Source organism: Balaenoptera physalus (assembly GCF_965194825.1).
Source record: "Balaenoptera physalus genome assembly, chromosome: 4".
Classification (NCBI taxonomy): domain Eukaryota; kingdom Metazoa; phylum Chordata; class Mammalia; order Artiodactyla; family Balaenopteridae; genus Balaenoptera; species Balaenoptera physalus.
Genome location: NC_138891.1, coordinates 112,345,276 through 112,365,111, shown reverse-complemented (window position 1 = coordinate 112,365,111; position 19,836 = coordinate 112,345,276). Strand labels below are relative to the sequence as shown.

Sequence of the window (19,836 nt, the reverse complement as noted above, 5' to 3'; positions counted from 1 at the left end):
CATATATGCACCCAGTACAGGAATACCTGTATAAAGCAAATACTAAGAGATATAAAGGGGAAAATTGACAATAACACAATAACAGTAGGGGACTTTAACACCCCACTTATATCAATAGACAGACAATCCAGACAGAAAATCAATAAGGCAACAGTGGACTTAAATGTCACAATTGACTAGTTGGACTTAATAGATATCCACAGGACATTCCATTCCAAAACAGAGGAATACATATTCTTTTTAAGTGCACGTGGGATGTTCTCCAGGATAGATCACATGCTTGGCCACAAAACAAGTCCCAACAAATTTCGGAGCATAGAAATTATATGAAGCATTTTCCCCAACCACAATGGTATGAAACTGGAAATAAATTACAGAAAGAAAAATGGGAAAAGAACAAACACATGGAGATTCGACAACATACTACTAAAAAACCAATGGGTCTAGGAAAAAATCAAAGAAGACATCAGAATCAGAAAATACTTTGAGACTAATGAAAATGGAAACACAACACTCCAAATCTTCACAGTATGTGAAGAGCTGCAAAAACACTTGTTAGAGGAAAGTTTATAGTGATACAGGTCTTCCTTAAGAAACAAGAAAAATCTCAAATAAACAACCTAAGACCTAAAGGAATTAGAAAAAGAAGAACAAAAAAAGCCCAAAGTCAGCAGAAGGAAGAAAATCATAACGATCAGAGAGGAAATAAAATAGAAATCAAATAAACAATAGAAAAGATCAATGAAACAAAAAGACTTTTTTCAATAAGATAAACAAAATTGGCAAACCTCCAGCCAGACTCACAAAAAAGAGAGATGACCTAAATAAACAAAATAAGATATCAAAGAGGAGAAATAACAACTAACACCACAGAGATACAAAAAATCATAAGTGAATATTGCAGTTACATGCCAAAAAATTGGACAACCTAGAAGAAATGGACAAATTTCCATAAACATAAAACCTGCCACAAATGAATCAAAAAGAAACAGACAAATTGAACTGATCAACCACTACTAGTGAAATTGAATTTGTAATAAAAGTACTCCCAGCAAACAAAAGTCCAGAACCAGATGGCTTCACAGGGAAATTCTACTAAACACATTAAGAGATAATACCTATAGTTCTCAAACTATTTCAAAAAATTGAAGAAGAGGAACAATCCATAATTCATTCAACAAGGCCAACAATACCCTGATACCAAAATAAGACAAAAACACTACAAAAAAGAAAATTACAGGACAACATATTTGATAAATATAGATGCAAAAATCCTCAACAAAATATTAGTAAACTGAATCTAATAATATATAAAAAGGATCTCACACAATGGTCAAATTGGATTTACTCCAGGAGCACAAATGTGGCTTAACATTTGCAAATCAATCCATGTGATACACCAGATTAACCAAAGGAAAGATAAAAATCACACAGTCATCTCAATAGACGCACATAAAGCAAATGACAAAATTCAACATTCAGTCACAATAAAAACTCTCACCAACCTGGGTATGGAGGGGAAATATCTCAACACAACAAAGGCCATTTATGACAAACCTAGAGCTAACCTCATACTCAACCCTGAAAAGTTGAAACCCTTTCCTCTAAATCCAGGAACAACACAAGGATGCACACTCTCACCACTTCCATTTAACACAGTATTGTAAGTCCTAGCCACAGCAATCAGGCAAGAAAAAGAAATAAAACAGCATCCAAATTGAAATGGAAGAAGTAAAACTGTCACTATTTGCAGAGGACATGATACTTTATCTAGAAAATCCTAAAGTCTCCATCAAAAACCTATTAGAACTAATAAATGAATTCAGTAAAGTGGCAAGATACAAGATTAATATTCAGAAATCTCTTGCTTTCCTATACACTAATAATGAACTATCAGAAAGAAAATGTAAAAAAAATCTAATTTAAAATGACATCAAAAAGAATAAACTATCTAGGAATAAACATAACCAAGGTGAAAGACCTATACTATGAAAACTATAAAATATTGATAAAGGAAATTGAAGATGATACAAAGAAATGGAAATGTATCCCATGTTCTTGGGTTGGAAGAAATAACATTGTTAAAATGGCCATACTACCCAAAGCAATCTACAGATTTAATGCAACACCTATAAAAATACCCATGACATTTTTCACAGAACTAGAACAAATAGTCCTAATATTCATATGCAACCACAAAAGATCCCAAATTGCCAAAGAAATCTTGAGAGAAAAGAACAAAGAGGGAGGCACCACCCTCCCAGAATTCAGAAGATGCTACAAAGTTACAGTAATCAAAACAGCATGTTACTGGCACAAAAACAGACACAAAGATCAATGGACAGAATAGGATGCCCCAAAATAAACTGATGCACTTATAATCAATTAATCTACAAAAAAAGGAGGCAAGAATACACTTTGGAGAAAAGATAGTCTCTTCAACAAGTGGTGCTTGGAAAACAGGACAGCTACATGTAAAACATTGAGATTAGAATTTTTCCTCATGCCATATACAAAGAATAAACTCAAAATGGATTAAACACCTAAATGTAAGACCTGAAACCATAAAACTCCTAGAAGAAAACATAGGCAGAACACTCTCTGACATAAACCGTAGCAATATTTTTTGGATGTGTCTAAGCAAAAGAAATAAAAGCAAAAATTAAAAAAAAAAAAAAGAGAGAGACCTAATTCAACTTAAAACCTTTTGCACAGCAAAGGAAACAATCAACTAAATGAAAAGACAGCTTGTGTACTAGAAGAAAATATTTCCAAATGTTATTTCCTACTGTCTTATTCACTTTCTCATTTTCTTAGTCCTGATAGAATGTATCAAGTTAGACCTTTATTTTACGAAAACCTCTTTCTATAGTGTCTAACTATGATCAGGGCCACTGATGTAGTTTTATTTCAGCAATTATGACTTTTATCTCTATATTTTTTCCCTAATAGAAGATTGTTGCCTCTTAGCTCTAGGTTCATGGGTAAAATGCAATCCTAAATTGCATCTTAACATAAATCAGAAATTAGTGTAAATCATACACAAGGAAATTGTTTCTCTTATTATTCAAGATGGGCTCTTCCTTTTGAAATGTAGTGCTTTCATAAAGCTGGTGATATTCACTGATTGTTTATTTTCATATGGCACTCTATACTTGCCTTTTAATGGCTTAAAATGAAAAAAGATCTGGGATGGTTTCTGATGGGCATTGTAGGTAATGTGATAAACCTATCATGTCTAGATAAAAAAGGATACAGTTCAGACTGGCCAAAAATTCACATACAGTGCATTGATCCTAAATCTTTTATTGACAAGGAAAGAGCTGGGGCTAGGATTGGGGCAAGTGTTTGAAAGACCAAACCCTAGGCAATCTCTACAAAATACTTTATCTTCAGGCATATTTTTTTCCTTTCTGAGTTCGTAGGATCACATACACTAAAAAAAAGTCTTGGCAGTTCCTGTTCTATTCCCTTTTGTTGTAAACTCATCCAGAAACAAGATCTACAATGATGCCATAGTTATTGGAGGAAGTCCAGCATTCATGTTTATGTGAAAGGTTGTAAGATATGCGTCTGCCTAGGAGGAGTTCTACTTCCAGCCAGGATGTAGAAAACTGGAGAGAGCGTTGCTCCCACCCTAATAACAAAATAAAAGTACCATGAAATCTAAAGAAAGATAGGGACTTGTGAAGGGAAACAGGATACGAGCACTGGCACACATAGGACAGAATAAGGGAGAAGAGATTCTGGGTGACATACCAGCAGGTAAGAAGAATTCAACTAAATTTAACAAATTGCTAAAGTCTAAGTGTAGTTTAATTTAAGAGTACAGAAAACAATAGAAGCCACAGACACAAGGGAAGGTCATAATCATCCTTATGTTCCAAACTCCCTGGTTGTTCATGAGAAAGATCGGACACAGGGTAGGAGATGAGAGAAAGCTCCAGTGGTAGTGAAGGCCTGGAGAAGGTGGTGGAGGGGCTCCCTATGGGAAAAGCAAAAAGCCCTTCCCAGATAATTCTACCTTAAGCAGGTGGCGAAAAGGTAACTTGTCTCCTCGAGGACACAGATAGAGGTGCACTGTGGCTTAGAAAAGAGCATGTATCTGCCGTGGACCCAGACCATAAAAGGGTTTCTGCTGGTGGGAGAGGAAAAGAAAACTCTTTCTCTGATAAAATTCACCAAAGATCACAGTCTGACCATGAGCAGAATCACTGAGAAAGTGATCTTCAGATGCAGAGATGCAGAGATAGCCTAAAACTGATGTTGGACGAGGATGAGAAAATGCTTCCATCCCCAGCACATACGCACATACACATACCTGCCCTAAGTAACAAGCAACAGAGTCAACTACTGAGGGAGGGTCAAGAGTATTGGGAGACATCTCATCTGAATCACAGGCACACAGGGAAGAGAGAAAGTTGAGGGTGAAGCAGAAGTATTAAGAAAGACAGTTTAGGAAGCCAACCTTTACCTTTAACATAACTGAATTTTTTTAATCAAAGCTGAAAATAAAATTTATTAGAGAAAGTTTTTAAAATAAATGGTCCTAGAACAATTAGATGTCTATATGCAAAATAAATGAATGAATGGATAAATGAAAGATACATGTTTGAAAATGAACAGACAAGCTTCAGACTGGGAGGAAACATTTGCAAACATATATCTGATAAAGGACTTGTATCCACAGTATGTGAAGAGCCCTAAAAATCAATAAGAAAACAAATTACGCAATTAATATGGGCATAACATTTCAAGACACTTGCCCAGAGATATGATGGCAAATAAGACATAGATAAAAAGGCTATGTACAAATTAGTCATTGGGAAAATACAAATGGAAACCGCAATGAAAATCCACTGCACCTATAATGATAACAAAATAAGAAAACAAAAGCCAACCGAACAAAAAATTCCAAGTGCAGAAAATTATGCACAGTAACTAGAACTCTCATAAAATACTGGTAGAAATGCAAAATGTACAGGCAGTTTGGACTAGCATTAGGCAGTTTATTACCAGAGTTAAATATTCATCTACCATAGAATCAAATAATACACACTTTAGTGTTACTGAAGAGAAATGAAAACATTTTCACACAAAACCATGCACGCAAGTGTTTATAGAAGCTATATTCATAACTGTCAAAAGTGGAAATAACACAAATGTCCTTCAAATGATGAATGGATACACCAACTATGGTATGTCTATACAATGGAACACTATTCAGCAATAAGAAAAAAGAAATTATCGATACAAGGAGTAACATGGATGATTTTCCAATGTATTATGCTAAGTGAAAGAAGCTGATCTGAAAAGGCTACATTCAGAATTACTCCCTTTATATTCCTTTCTGGAAAAAGCAAACAAATTATTGGCTGTCAAGTGTTGAGGTAAGGGGAATGGTTGACTACAAAGGGGCAAGAGAAAACTTTTTTTCCAATAATGGAAACATTCTATGTAATTATGGTTTCATGAATCAAAAATGTCAAAACTCATATAACTGTATGCCTAAAAGGGTAAATTTTCTGATTTTTAATGAAACTTTAATAATCTGACTCAAAACAAAAAATATTAAAGATAAGCACAATTGTTATCTTTGCAAAAGTTAACTAAAGGACAATATTTCAAGCATTCCTATTAATACTAAATGAAAATATATTTACAAAATATGATAAATTTCACAGTAATAGAATTATAAGTCTAACAAGTTGGGATCGAAAATACAAATGTTTTTCTAAGGCAGAAATCTGAGTACTCTACAGTAGAATCAAACAGATTTCATGCTTGTAGAATGCAAGTAATAACAAAGAATAATTGTATATTTAATGGAAATGAGCCATTTACATCCTATTAATATTCAGTGAAAGAAAAACACATATACCAATTCTTCCATAATAAACTTCTAACAATTATTCTTTTCATAAAATGACATTGAAGATATAAAACATAAATCATAGGTTTAGATCATACCAGGTTCCCTCTAAATTAAAATACTACAATATAGATCACATCATAACCAATGATCAATGACTAAATACAGTTCATAGATCCCTTCCCACACAAGGATATATGACTGCCAAAAATTAACTTTAGTGGAACAATTAATGTTAAATGTAAATGAAAATATGTTAACAAATAGACCTAGCCCAAATACCTAACATTAGCAATTCTTGCTGTTTTCATTTAAATAACTACTGAATTTCTTTTTAAATGTGGAATAATTTTGTCATGAACTTCACTAAGTTTCTAATAGTCCTACCGACACTAAGCATCTGTTAAGAAGTCTGACACCAATTCTGAGTATATTTTATATCTTTGGGCAAGGATGCCTTTGTATAGTAATAATACTGTCTTTAAAAACATATTATAAAATCCTGTAGAATAATCATGCCATGAATCTCACTTTATTTTTCCAACACATTCGGTAAAATATAGTGAAACAAAACAAGAATGCAAACCCAGTCATCTAAGCAACTGTTTCTTTGAATGTTTTATTGCTTTATTTTTTCCTGAAGGAAAGGATAGTTTATGTGTACCTAGAAAATTTTCTGATTACCTTAATATTTCCTCATAGTACTGTGAAATAAAGTATATAGAATAAAATTACTTCTCCAGTAGGTAGTGATTTGTTGTGCTATTATTTTGGGGATCACTATTTTCAGCATTATAGAGGAAGTCATATTTTAGCTGGACATATGAGATATTAATGGATATTAATTGACACCAACAGCACTTATTTATGGTTGTCTTAAACAATCAGTTTTGTATATGAAGAGAACTTCTAACCAAGCCATTTAGAAATATGAGGTGTGAGTTTTGTTTGAGTCAACCTACTGTCTCTGCAGCACTAGTCATAACATACATTGTCCAATGCTTTATATCTTCATTGATAAATTAAGAAGTTAAAATATATCAGCAATCACAAATAACTTTTGATGAATCATTTTTTGCAGTTTGTGAAGGAATATTTTTACCTTTTCTATGAAATTAAATGTAAAATATAATCTTTCTACAACTAAAGTCATAGTTTAAAAAAAATTACACACTATAAACCAGATCCCAGAAAATTGTTTACTCACAATGGTCTATAAAACAACAGCTAATACTATAGAACCTCCTAAATCATGCTTTCCTAGATATTTAGAGTTTCCACTTAGTTCTTTTAAACCTGTGTTTTCCAAGTGGTTTCCCATTAACTACTTTATTTTCAAATAAGTTATTCTCTTTAGGTCATTTTCCTTCGATATTGGGTATTTATTGTTCCAAGATTAAAAACAGCACAGGCTGGGAGATATATTACAGTTTTCCAGAGATGAAGTTTCAGTGTACACTCAAGTTTTAATTATTGACTTGACAATTATTAGGTTTTAAGGTTTGCTTTTTTTTCTTATTCCTCTCCAGATTAACCTCTAAAATTCAATAAATGTGTTTTATATCCTACTGACAGAGGTCTTTTTGTTTTAACAGCTTTAATTATTTCAATTTGGAACAAGGAATCAAGAAAGCATAATGTGGTAAGAAAAAGCTTACATATTCTTGATAGAAGATAGAGAAACAAGGAATTTCTCCAAAGTGATTCTGTGTATCTTAGATGCATATTCCATTACAGTTATGAGTTAAACTGATTATTGGAGAGTATATTTGAGTAAAGAGGAAACTAGATTGGAGAAGGCACTGGAAAAATCATCAAAGGGTAAAATTGAGGCTCTAACCTTTATTTCTTTTCTGCCTGCCTTCATCTGAAAATTTGATCGCTAATTCATTTCTCTTGATAATTTAAATGCAAAGTGGTTTGATCAGCAAAACATCTACTAAAATTGACCACTTCTTGGGATAGATTTATCAGGGCTTAGATTTTATAAGATAGGTAAAGCTTTCACCCTTTACAGTGTAGTGTGAAATTAAGTGTAAATTTGCCTTTCCTGGGACTGTTTGTACTGTATGTCTTATAACTTTTTGAGGAATAAAAATATTGGTGCTCAATTAAAAATGTTGGGCTTGAGTGCACAGGATGGGAAGGATTTAGATAAGAGAATATCTCAGAGACTCTAAATTTATGCTATGCAAGCTGTCTGTGCTCTACCCATGCCAATCACATTTTCATTGACACATCTGTTGAATCCAGATTAAAACATTTTCTATAACTGCTTCAAACAGCATCAGAATTCTGTATAAATCATTTATCACCCTTCCCCCACCACTGCCCAACAAGAACTCCCCTGAGTTTTACGTAACATTTTTCAGTTGAAAGGACATTTACAGAAAAATATGTACATGCCATAAATTTCAGCAAACACCAAGGAACAATCTGCCTTCATAATTTAGTGTGCAGGCTAAGTAAAAAACAGAACCTCTGGTGAATTATTGTTCCCTGTAGTCATAATGCACCTTGTTTCATTGCCCATAAAGCAATATGAAAAATGGCACTGTGATGGATTCAGTAGTTATACCATATGCCAAGATATTTTCTTGAAAATACCTTCCCTTAAATATCTAACAAAACAGGTAACTCATCATGTGCTGATTCATATGCAAGTCTAAAACATTTCCTGCATACTTGAAAAGGCCCTGAAGGATAATAAAAGGATAACAGGTTGTTAGCATTATTCCTATAATTAAATGTTCAGGAAGTTAGATGGTGGCACTTGTAGGTTCCTAGTGCTTGATTCATAGTCACATAATCATATCCTGCAAAGGATATATGCCCACAACTTTATTACATCTGGATATTAACATGCCATCTGTGACAGAAATTCCAGTGTCTCAGTTGCTTAACATTTAGGAGGTGATGCTATTCTGGAACAATAGTAATATTTTCAAACTAATACAATGTTTGAGAAAGATATCTCCTTTCATTCTCACAATGTTAGTGTAATAATGGCAAATAAGTGGGAAAAAAAATCAAAGTAAGAATCTCTACATTACGGTGGACAATTAAACATTTACTATTATTCAATAATAGTTTAGTAAGATACATTCATTTGAAATGTATGACACAACTATTTTCAAGCTTTACTTTAGAACATATAGATGAATGTAGTTAAGCATGGGACTATACACCCTAAATAATCAGCAGGCATTCTCAACTTACAAAAAATGCTCAACTGAATTTTCATCGTATCAATTTTATCCACTACTCCATCTCCACAGAAAGACCAGGGCTAGATCTATTAAAAAAGACAATAAATACTTCAAATAAATGAATGATTAAAGTATTTTTTAGCATTAAAGCTACTTAAAAAATTATGCTCCAATTATTTCAAGTCTTTCATTAAATTAATGCAATCTGACATTTCTCCCTTTTTCTCATTTCATTCTTTTCTCTCTCATCTTCTTCTTCTTTTATTCTCCACACTCTCTCCCAGAAACTATTGAAAGATAAGAAAGTGCCAAAGGCTAGCTTTTAAAATTTATTAAAAGAAAATAATCTCATAATTCGAAGAAAAAACAATAGAGTAATTAGAAGGAAGTTAAGTTTCACAAAGGAGAAAAAAGAGGCTGTGTGACCATGAAATTATTGTAGATAATTGAGAGCAATCAGTCCCAGGCTTGATCTATGTAGAAAAAAAGAAACGAAAAAAAGAAAGAAAGAAAAGAAAGAAAAGAAAAGAAAAGAAAAGAAAAGAAAGAAAGAAAGAAAGAAAGAAAGAAAGAAAGAAAGAAAGAAAGAAAGAAAGAAAGAAAGAAAGAAAGAAAGAAAGAAAGAAAGAAAGAGAAAGGAGAAAAAGCTGGTAATAACTTTATAGTGAACATACTACTCAATTTCTCTTTGAAAAAGTACATGAAAGTAGGACAACAATCTCAATTTTCTTAATTTAAATGTTTTGTTTTATTTTTGTTTTTACTTTTAACATGATGTATGCTACACAGTAAGTACTTGATAGGTATTTTTTCATTGTTGATAAACATAATACTCCATATTCTTAAAAAAAATAGACTGTCTATGTTAGCTCACAGTTGTACTGTGACACACCATTAAATTGTGCTAAAATGGTACATAATTAAATATTCACTGTGAATATGATATTGGGCATGAAGTTTGATTTAAAGTTATTTCCCTGTTGGTTGCTTGATCTTGGGGAATTCATTTAATCTCTGAGGTTTTCTCATCTCTAAATGAGGACATTATCAATATGTTCTTCCAGATCTACTATGTTGATTAAGAAGACAATGATAAAGTCCAGTGCACACTGTATACAGTAAAATAAACACTTACTAAGACCAGATTTATTTTCCTTTACTGGAGAAACTTGCACAGTGTTAGGTCAGGCGTGTGAGACTCGGCTATTTTCCATGAGATGATTGTGGAAATGTAAATTTGTCCAAGAAGTAAACATCAATTGAAACTTGGAAAACACAGTCCCCAAAAGCTTGGACTAGTCAATCCCAAGATAGTTAATATGACACATCAGTAAGCATAACATACTTGTAAAGTATTTCTATCCTGTTTTATGTCAGGATAGATTGTGCATGCTTGCTACTTCGTAAAAAATTTTATTGGACATTGAGGAAGCTGTTTTTGTCTGCAACCCACCCTCAGAAATCAAAATGAGAAACGAAAAGATGTACTAGGATGTCTTAACTGTCAATGGTTTGGGGTTTACAAAAGACTGCCAAGTCACCTCACTCATAGGAAAATACTGACTATATCTTGTTTGTGAAGTTTGTCAATAGATAAACCACAATATTTGCCCCTCCAAAGACAGTAGGAAAGGAATCTCTATAGTTCAGAGTTTGAAAACGTTGAAGAAATCTCCCTCTGATAGTAGGACTATAAATTAATATGTTCTTGTGTAGAAAATAAATTGGCTTTGTTGAAAAATGACATGACTCATGTTTGTCTCTTACAGTGCTGATGACTCACTGCTCCATGAATATAAACTATTCATTTGAGGCTTATCAAGAAGTGAATCTCTTCTGATCTCAGGCCAAAAAGTCTCTTAGTGTCTTAGTCATTTACAGATGATTAAACTCTCTCTTCATATTGCAGTATTATAACCTGGTATGTACTCATTGTTCTGGCAACAGTACATTATTTGGACCAAACTGATGCTGATTTTTAAAGTTTAATTTTGCAAGTTTTCAAATAAGCCCACAATTTGGGAGATTCTACCTTCATTTAATCCTTATATAATCATAATTTCCTGTTCATAGATTGTGAAATTTCTTCATCTAAAAATTACCCTTTTTATTGTGATTTATTATGGATTTACTGGGAAAGCATTAAATATTTTCATTTTTCAAATATGAATTAGAACTCCCAGTGGGTACCATATCTTAACCTAACTGAACCTGAGTATAACATAATAAGCAGGTATAGTAATGCAGGTTGTCCCCTGCAACTGTGTATTTGCAAATTAAGATATCAAGTTTAGCTTGATTTGCCCTTTGACTCCATTTTAATTCCAGGCACATGAGTCTATATGTCTTAGTTATAAAAATGGTTATTATAGTAACATGACTTCTAGATCTTATGGAAGCCACCTACTTCTCTTCAGAATATTCAGCTAAGTTTTTTGGTCTAATGAGATTGATCATATGATAACATTTAGGGTTATTAACAGCTGCAAATAATATATCTGTTTCTCCTAATCAATTACTTTACTGTAAGCTAATGGTCAATTATTATAATAACTGAAACAATTTATGAGGTAAATTCTTTACTGATGCCCAAAATGCTCAACCACTTATATGAGCAAGATGAATACAATATGTATATAATATACATATTTTATTAGAAAATAAATATACCATCACAATTTATGTGCCAATTGCTAATTAAAAGCAACGTTGGTGATGATTATTTCTGATGTCCTTTTCCATTTGAGTACATCAGAGAGGTGATTTGGGAGATATAAAACAAATTCCTTTACCTTCCTTTTTTTCTTCATTTCTCCTCTTCTTGACATTAATAATATTAATCTAGAAAATAAAATATCTAATTTTTTACATTATATTTTTGCACAATATATTGCTTCTTATATAAAAAATTCTAGTGTCATTTAACTTCTTAATATTCTGAGGGTTGATGGATTTTATTTTGTTTTTAGAATACAAACACTTTCAACAATTTTGTCCTTAAATGCATTTAATTTAGAGCAAATTATATTTAAAACCACATTATTAAAAATTCACACTTACTGACTTTTGTTTGATTCTTGGAAGCCCCATTAATAGTTCAAAGAATTGTGAATTAATAGAATAAGTACTGGATTAGTGTCTTATCTCATTCATAGCGATGTCTGAGGCCTTGAGCAAGACACCTATCATCTCTAAGACATTTCTATTTATAGGTAGGCTGGAACAAATGTAAATATTCTACATTTTTTTTAAGGAAAAAAATTTTTTATTCTCAATGTTTTTCCATGATGTTGGTAGGAATAGAGTGAGTGAAAGAGACTGCTAAATTTCAAAATGTATAGAAGGGAACAGATTTACCCTCCTGCCAGAAATAAGTAAAAGTTAAAATATAAGAAGCAACAGTGTGCAGACGTAGGACATCAGGCAGTAAAGGACAGTGACCTTACAGAGAGGAAACAATCAAGGTGAGCACTGTGACTGCCCCTGCTACTGCCTGATAAGAGTCTTCAACTGGAACAGGAGGATGGGTGAACTCTAGGAGGAACTTGGCAATGTCCTTGAGTTGAGGAGATGAAGTTGGCAGTCTGGGAAGGCCAAGATGACTGGAGTTTGCATGGGATAATACCAAAGAGGAGAGAGCTGCACAGAGATCTACAGTCCTAGGTGAATAGTCATTTGTTTATGCACGGGAGGAAATTGCATGAGGTTGGTAAAAGAACCACACGAATGGAGAAAAGGGCACAATTTCAACTTTCACAAGGGCTGGAAATAGTTTGTAATCCCACAAGGAAGAGGGAAAATCCTCATAATTTATAGGGCATCAGGTAAGTATCCAGAAAGTTATTGCCTCAATAGTTGGGAAAAATTAGCTTTTGACTAAAGGCTGCTCTGGTCCTGCCTAACAAAGTTTATATGTAAGCTTACAAGGATCAAATCATTTCCCAGTAAGTTACCATGCTCCAAAGTAAAGCTTACTATTTATAAAAACACAAAATTATTCACCACCCAATAAGGTAAAACTCACAATATCTGCCATTCAATAAAAAATTACAAAGCATGCAAAAAAGGAAGAAAATATGACCCATAATGGGGAGAAAAACCAATCCCCAATGGAAACAGACATAGATGGGAATTAGATGGTGGAATTAGTAGGCTAAAATATTAAAAGAGCTATTAATAGATAACTAATGAAAACCTACTGTATAGCACAGGGAACTCTACTCAGTGCTCTGTGGTGACCTAAATGGGAAGAAAATCCAAAACAGAGGGGATATATGTATATGTATTGTTGATTCACTTTGCTGTACAGTAGAAACGAACATGATATTGTAAAGCAACTATATTCCATTAAAAATTTTCTAAAAAAGTGAATCTGAAAATAAAATATACACCAATATTTCTCATGAATATATGCAGAAATCATCAATAAAATATTAGCAGGCCAAACAGCAACATGTAAATAGGAATATACACAATGTTCAATCAACTATAATTAGCAAATGAGCTAATCAAGGTCAGAGGATACAATGTCAATATTTATATTATATTTCTATATAATAGTAGTAAACAATATGAAAATTAATAAAATAATTTCATCAATAATAACACATCAAAAATAATAAAATAATAAAGAATAAATGTAACAGAAAAGTGAAACCATGCACAATAGAAACTACAAAACATTAATAAGATGAATTTTTTTGAAAATCAAAATAATTGGAGCCACATTGGATTTTCACAGGTTGGAAGATTGATTTTACTAAAGAAGATATATGATATACCAAAGGGGAGAAGGAAGGGGGGTGGGACAAATTAGGGGTATGGGGTTAATAGATACAAACTACTATGTATAAAATAGATAAGCAACAAGGATATACTGTATAGCACTGGGAATTATAGTCATTTTCTTACAGTAACCTATAATGGAGTATAATCTGCAAAAATACTGAATCACTGCACTGTATAACTCAAACTAACATAATTTGTAACTCAACTATACTTCAATTTAAAAAAAAAAGCAAAAGATGCTCAACACTAGTCATTAGGAAAGTGTAACTCAAAACTATAATGAAATGCCACATCACACCCACTAGAATGACTGCTATTAAAAAGAAAGGCAATAACAAGTGTCAATGAGAATGTGGACAAAATTAGAACTTCAACATTGCTATTAGGTAAGTTAAATGTTGCAGTCACTTCAGAAAATATTTTGGCAGTCTTAAAATGTTTAAAAATATGTTTATCATATGACTAAGCAATTCCACATCTAAATATTTACCCTAGAAAAATGAAGACAAATATCCACATAAATAGTTGTATGGGAACATTTATAACAAATTATTCATAATAGACAAAAAAGTGGAAATAATCCAAATGTTTTATAGATTAATGAATGGATAAACATAATAAACAGAACTGTATATTCATACAATGGAATATTATTCATCAATAAAAGAGAAGAAAGTACTAATACATGTAGGAACTACAAAAACACTATGTTAAGTGAAAAAGCCAAACATATAAAATTATCAAATATTATATGATTTCATTTATATGAAATGTCCAGAAAAGACAAACCTATAGATAAATAAAGTAGACTCTTGGTGCCTGGGGCTAAAGGTAAGAATGGGAAGTGACTGCAGATGAGCATAAGAGATCTTCTGGGTGCAAAGGAAATGTTCTAAATGTGGATTGTTTCACAATCTGTAATGTGATGGTTTTAAAATTCTGTAAATTCACTAAAAATTTTGGATTGTACACTTAAGAAACACCAATTTTATGCTATGAAAATTAAATCTCAAGATTTTTTTTAAAAAATAAAGGAGCAAAACACCAATCAGTTCTAGATCAACTTCAGTTTGCCAAATACAGTGTAATGGGATTCCCTAATGAGAGAAGATGAGGATAAAAAAAAGTTAAAGAAATAATAGCTGAAAATGTTCCAAATTTGATAAAAATTATTAACCCATACTTCCAAGAAGCCAAAAGGATCCCAAGCATAAGAAACAAGAAAATAGCTACACAAGACACATCATAATCAAATGGCTTAAAAGAGTAATAAAGAGAAGATTTTAAGAACAGCCAAAGTAAAAATAAACATTGCATAGAGAATGATGACAGGCTTCCTGACAGAAGCAAAATGACTAGAAGACCATAGAGCAAAATATTTCAAGTATTTAATGTCAACCCAGAAATCTCCACCTAGCAAAAATATCCTTCAAAAATAAAGGAAAAATAAGACTTTTTACAAACATGTAAAAGTTAAAATAATTTATCACCAGCAGTTCTGTATTACAAAAAAATTTAAAGGAAGTCATTCAGGAAAAGAAAAATAATACCAGATGGAAATTTGGTACTACTCAAAGAAATAAAGGACACTGATACTGGTAATTGTATAGGCAAATATAAAAATAATTTTATTTTTATTTTATTATCTCTTTAAAATTGAGGTCTATAGTCCAATACTGACAATGTAATTAAGACTTATAACCTATATAGAAATAAAATACATGACAAGGGTGACACAAAGGCCAGGTAGGGAAAATAGAAATATACTGTTATAAGGTTATTATAATATATATAAAATGGGATAATATTACTTGAAGGTAGGCTGTGATAAGAAAAAAACATATATTATAAACTCTAATTAAGTCAAAAAATGACAAGTCTATTTGTCCCTTGACAAGGGACAAATAGACTACAAATATCAAGATAGACAATTTAAACACAAATATCAATAATCATATTAAATACAAATAGTCTAAACAATCCAATTATAAGGCAGAGATCGTTATACTGGATTAAAAGAAATTAAGCCCTAACTTCATGGTCTCTGTAAGAAACCCACTGTAAATATAAATATACCAATGTGTTAGAGGGAAAGTATGGGGAATGTTGTCTTGCTATCTCTAATACAAAGAAAACTTCATTGGTTATATTAAGATCAGACAAAGTAGTTTTTAGAGCTACAGGCATTTCCTGAGATAAAGATGCTATTTAATGATCATAACACTTTCAATTCAACAGGAGGACAAAGCAATTCTAAATATTATTGCACCTGATAAAAGTGTTTCAAAATAAATTTTAAAAAATGGATAAAACTATAAAAAGGAATTAAACAAATTGTTAATCGAGATTGAATATTTCAACACTCCACTCTCAATGACTGATAGAACAAGTAGCTAGAAACTCTGCTTACGGAACACTTAAATAACTGAATTAGTTAACTTGACATATATAACATTTATAAAACATTTAACCAGTACATAGTAAAATATTCATTTTTGTCAAGAGAATTCTTGTACCTATACTAATGTAGTCCATATTTGGGGCACAAACAAGTGTCAATATATTTTAAAGGACTTATACAAAGTATCTCTTTTGGACAACAATATAATTAAAGTAGAAATTAAAAAATAGAAAAATATCTGAAAAAATATCCTAATATCTTGAAACTAAATTACATACTTCTAAATAACTGATGGGTTAGAGAAGAAATCAAGCGGGAAATTATAAAGCATTTTTTACAGAAAAAAAATTTAAAATACAGTATTAAAATTTGTGTTTTAAGGCATTAGTGCATTCTTATAAGAAGATTTATAGCACTAAATTTCAATATTTTAAAAGAAAAAGGTCTTAAATCAATGTCTCAGCTTGCCCCTTAATCATCTTGAAAAAGAAGAGAAAATTACACATAAAGAAAGCAGAAGAAAAGAAAAGCAATAGAGAAATTCAATAACAGCAAAGCTGTTTAAAAAAAAACCATGAAATCGATATAACTAGCCACAATGATCAGGCAAAAAACAGGGAAGGCACAAATTACCAATATCAACAATGAAAGAGGAATCATCATAACTGTTTCTGCAGATATTAAAAGAATAATAGGGGACTTCCCTGGTGGCACAGTGGTTAAGAATCCACCTGCCAATGCAGGGGACACGTGTTCGAGCCCTGGTCTGGGAAGATCCCACAAGTCTCGGAGCAACTAAGCCCACGTGCCACAACTACTGAGCCTGTGCTCTAGAGCCCGCAAGCCACAACAACTGAGCCTGTGTGCCACAACTACTGAAGCCCATGTGCCTAGAGCCCACACTCTGCAACAAGAGAAGCCACCACAATGAGAAGCCTGCACACTGCAATGAAGAGTAGCCACCACTTGCCATAAGTAGAGAAAGCCCACACGCAGAAATGAAGACCCAACGCAGCCAAAAATAAATAATAAATAAATAAAGAATAATAAGTAAATATTTTGCACAACTTTATCCTAATATAATTGACAACTTTTAAAGAAACATGGAATTTTTTTTGAAGGATACATATTTTGAAAGCTTACTTGAGAAGAAACCAACAACCTGAATACCCTCATATCTATTAATAATTAAATTTGAGGTTGAAATCCTATCCACAAAGAAAATTCCAGACCCAGATGGCTTCACTGATAATTTCTATCAAATATTAAGAAATAAATAACAATTCTTCACAGAGTTTTCAATAAAATTGAATTATATGATGCTGACATCACCCTGAAATACAAACTAGAAATACAGAACACAAGAAAAGAATATTATAAACCAATATCCCATATGAATATTGATATAAGTATAATGAATGTTGGGTGGTATAAAGGGGATAGTCTCAGTGAGAGACCTAAGCATGAAAGTACAGCCAATCAACTACTGTGCCAGAAATTTTATAGAATTTTCAGAAATCTGCAGATAAAAATAGCATCAAGAATTTGGTTATGAAAGTGGAAAACAGTTTAGGAATCAAAGCAGGAAAATTTGCAGATATTCTATTTCTTGATCTTGCATCAGTGTTGTTGAAGAAAGGAGGGAAATCTAACACATACTTGGCTGCTAATAGTAGTAATTGCTGTAGGAGTACAGATCCTCTGAGTAGCAGATGTCATGATTCAATTAATGATTAAACATGCATGGCTTTTATTATGGGACATACCTGTGAGAGAAATGAGGAAGGAGTAGGATGAGAACTGGAGACCTGGCATATCCTGTCTAAGTCTGACCCTGAATGCTATGGACTAAATATTTGTATTCCCCCAAAATTTATATGTTGAAATCCTAACCACCAATATGATGATATTAGGAGGTAGAGCATTTAGGAGGTGATTAGGTAGTGAGGTTAAAGCCTTCATAGATAGGATTAGTGCACTTATAAGAGGGATCCCAGAGAGCTCTCTTGCCCTTTCTACTATGTAAGGCCACAGCGAGAAGGTGACCATCTATGAACCAGGAAGCAAATGGCTCTCACCAGACACCCAATCTGTCAGTGTCCTGATCTTGACCAGCCTCCAGAACTGTGAGAAATAAATGTTTGTTGTTTAAGTCACCAATCTATGATATTTCTATTATATCAGCCCAAATGAACTAAGAGAAGAATGGAGGCAAGTAGTTTAGGTAGAAGCAAACTAGACAGTCATTTCATCTAAGGGAAGTTTAACAAAGTCATCATGGAGTTCTCAACCCAAATCCACGTAACAGAAGAAATCTGTCCCTCAGGAACTGGACCTGCCTTAGTGCATAAGCTACTCCCTCACCTCCACCCCAACTTAGAGGAGCTGAAGGAGAAGGAAGCATGGTCTCAGTGAAAACATGGACGTGGGTTTCAGACTATAGGAACTGGGGGCCTTAGCAAATTATTCTTACAGTTGGAGATCTGTGAGGTGTTACCTCATGGTTACCTAGTCCATCCTTTGTGCTAGGTAGATATATAATTTTCTTCAGAGGTTTGGGGAGCAACTTCTCTATAGTTGCTGTGGGTCTTTCCTCCCACTTAGGAGAGGAAGGTTAGTGACATGAACTGCAACCTCTGTTGCTACATTTGATCTTGGGGCTGCCACTCATACTAACACTCTTCTTCCTTTGTTCTAAATTTCCCTGTTTAAGGTTCCCTCATGCTCATTTGCTCAGGTCTTGGTGCCTGCTTGTTTTATGATCCATACCTTCATTCCTGAGTTATCTGAACCCATGATAATCATATCCTTCTCAATCTGGAGTTGTTACTCGTGTTTTTCTCACAATTATAACCCTTCAAGGAATTTTGTCAAACACATTATCTGTTTTTTTTAAAAATTAAAACCATCTTAGCGTGAAGAGGTATTTCATTGTGGTTTTGATTTGTATTTCCTTGATAGTTAACGATGATGAAAATCTTTTCATGTGATTATGGGCCATTTGATAACATTGGAGAAATGTCTATTCAGATTGACATTTTAAAACTGAAATTTTGTATTTTTATTATTGAGCTGTGAGGATTCTTTATAGATCCTAGATAAAAGTCCTTCATCAGATATGTGATATGCAAAAATCCTCCATTATTTTGTCTGTTTTCACTTTCTATGCTGTCCTTTGAAGCACAAGTTTAAAAATTTTTTATTGGAGTTGATGTATAATATTATATTAGTTTCAGGTGTACAAGAAATAACTTGATATTTTTATGGATTATATTTCATACAAAGTTATTATAAAATATTGACTATATTCCTTGCGCTATACATATATCCCTGTATTTTTTTTTTTTCTGTCATGAGGGTTTTTTTTTTTTTTAACATCTTTATTGGAGTATAATTGCTTTATAATGTTGTGTTACTTTCTGCAGTATAACAAAGAGAATCAGCTATATATATACATATATCCCCATCTCCCCTCCCTCTTGCATCTCCCTCCCACCCTCCCTAACCCACCCCGCTAGGTAGTCACAAAGCACCAATCTGACCTCCCTGTACTATGCAGCTGCTTC

General features: G+C 32.7%; 1 long non-coding RNA gene across 1 annotated transcript; it reads left to right on the top strand.

Annotated features, from left to right (window-relative positions):
• The first annotated feature begins 728 nt into the window (after positions 1 to 728).
• Positions 729 to 15,066, top strand: LOC309660150. The gene is made up of 2 exons (XR_014263209.1): positions 729 to 3,765; positions 7,468 to 15,066. It is a non-coding gene; the product is annotated as an uncharacterized lncRNA (long non-coding RNA).
• Positions 15,067 to 19,836: the final 4,770 nt, after the last annotated feature.